This window comes from Arachis duranensis, chromosome 1 (assembly GCF_000817695.3).
Source record: "Arachis duranensis cultivar V14167 chromosome 1, aradu.V14167.gnm2.J7QH, whole genome shotgun sequence".
NCBI classification, from domain to species: Eukaryota; Viridiplantae; Streptophyta; class Magnoliopsida; order Fabales; family Fabaceae; genus Arachis; species Arachis duranensis.
Window position 1 is genome coordinate 58,128,621 of NC_029772.3, and position 2,408 is coordinate 58,131,028.

The 2,408-nt window shown below is 39.7% G+C and overlaps 1 non-coding gene across 1 annotated transcript; it reads left to right on the plus strand.

Annotated features, from left to right (window-relative positions):
- The first annotated feature begins 333 nt into the window (after nucleotides 1–333).
- LOC127743032 (small nucleolar RNA R71) lies at nucleotides 334–440 on the plus strand. Its single transcript, XR_008004355.1, has one exon. It is a non-coding gene; the product is annotated as a small nucleolar RNA R71 (small nucleolar RNA).
- The last annotated feature ends 1,968 nt before the right edge of the window (nucleotides 441–2,408 follow it).

A 2,408-nucleotide genomic window follows, 5' to 3' on the forward strand; every position in this document is an offset into this window, starting at 1 on the left:
TCTCCTATATTCACTCCTTCTTGAGCTGGTGATGAAGTGATGACTGCTGTGACTTGGTTTTCCTCCACCTTCTTGGTAAGATCTGCTAGCTGCTTGGTAATCATCTTATTTTGAGCTAGCAATGCATCCATGTGGTTCAGCTCCATTACTCCTCGAGTGTTACTTCTTTTAGAGGCATAGAAGTAGTCATTCTCAGCTACTGCTTCAATGACTTCTATGGCCTCTTCAATGGTTTTCTTCTTGTTTAGAGAGCCCCCCGATGAATGACCTACAGCCTTCTTTGACTCATAGGAAATACCTTCATAGAAAATGTGAACTTGAACCCATTCATTGAACATATCTGGTGGGCATCTTCTTGTTAAGTCCTTAAACCTCTCCCATGCCTCATAGAGAGTGTCACCATCTTGTTGCCTGAAAGTCTGCACCTCAGCTCTTAGCCTATTAATTCTTTGAGGAGTGTAGAATCTTGCCAAAAATTTGTTCACCACATCTTCCCAATTTGTTAAGCTCTCCTTTGGGAAGGATTCAAGCCACTTGGATGCCTTGTCCCTGAGTGAAAAAGGGAACAAAAGCAGCCTATAGACATCCGGGTGGACTCCATTAGACTTCACAGTGTCACAAATTCTCAAGAAGGTGGTTAGATGTTGATTGGGGTCTTCTTGAGCACTTCCTCCAAATGAGCAGTTGTTCTGAATAAGGGTGATGAGCTGGGGTTTTAGTTCAAAGTTGTTGGCATGTATGGTGGGCTTCTGGATGCTACTTCCACAGCTTCCTGGATTTGGATTGATGTAGGAGCCTAGAACTCTCCTTTCTTGCCCAGCATGATTTGCAGGGCCTTCTCTAGCATGGTTGTGAGCTTCTTCTTCATGATTGTTTTCCAAGTTCTCCTCCATGTTGGTTTCAAAATACTCTTCCTCTTCCTCAGCACCAACAACTCCTTTCCCTCTTACTTCCCTCCTTAATCTCCGGAGGGTTCTTTCAAGTTCTGAATCGAAGGAGGTTGAAGCTCCCTCTCTTCTCCCTGTCATACAACTAACAAAACACAAAGTAAGAGATGAAATGAAGAGATTATTCTTGTTAGATTGATTGTTAGAGTGAGTGATGTAATTTATCAAATAGTTAGTGGGTTAGTGAGCAGAATTGTAGATAATAACAAAGAAAGAAAGAAAATAGAGGGGGTATAGGGGGTGAGGGAGAAACAAAACAAACTGAAGGTAAACAACAGAATAAAGTAAACAAACAAAAGAAAAAAATGCTCAATCTAGTGAACTTCCAATTGAATCATTGTTGATACAAAATTAATCCCCGGCAACGGCGCCATAAACTTGATGCATGAAAACTTGTCTCTCAACAAATTTCCCTTCGGCAAGTATACCGAATTATCGTCAAGTAAAAACTCACAATAGAGTGAGGTCAAATCCCACAGAGATTCATTGGTCAAGCAACTTTAGTTGGAAGAGTATGCTAGTTGAGCTACACAGAATGTAGTTTGAGAATTGCAGAAAATTAAATGGCGGGAAAGTAAATAGCAGAAAATAAAGTGCAGAATCTTAGATGGGGATTTGGGGAAATGAGCATGAAAATAAATGGCAGAAAGTAAAGAGAATGGGTAAGATCAGAAATGGGGAATTCATTGGGCTCAGGAGATGTTGTATTCTCCGGATCAAATTCATTTTCATCTCTTCCTCAATCAAAGCTTCTATTAATCTCCTTGGCAATCTTAAGTGATTGGGTTCCAATTCCTTGGCAACCCAATCTCTCTAAGCTTGAACAATTGCCCAATTCCTTGATTTAATTGATCATGGGAAGAGATAAAGTGTGGTCACTGATTATACCACATGTATTCCCAATTCAAAGTGTTGGGAGGATTACATGTCACTATATCTGCCCAAACCCCAAATTGGTCCAACATGAGAAAGCATTTCTAGCATGATCTCCTCATCCCTTTTCCAAGGCTCAGAGGAGATCCAATTATGGAGAGTTTCTTTTCCAAGACAACTAACCAATTGAATTAAGATCGAAAGCTTTCTAGTAAGATCAAGTGAAAAGAAAGAAGAAAAAGAATGAAAACTATAATTGATCCATCAAATTACAACAGAGCTCCCTAACCCAATGAAAGGGGTTTAGTTGTTCATAGCTTTAGAAATGAAAAATGGCAGAAAAGAATACATCCTTAGCTAAAAATGCAGAAAAGTAGATATACAGAGGGTAATTCTCCAAAGTGCCAAGCTTCTCTATAGTTCAAAACTACTCCTATATATACTACTTGTCTTGATCTTCTAGTGAGTTCTTCAAGTCTTGGATGTGGGCCTTAGATCTTGAGTTGAAGCAGTTACAATCTTTAGTGGGCTCAGCTTGCAGAAAAGTGTGAGTTAGGCATGGGCGTTAGTGATGTTAACGTTAAGTAA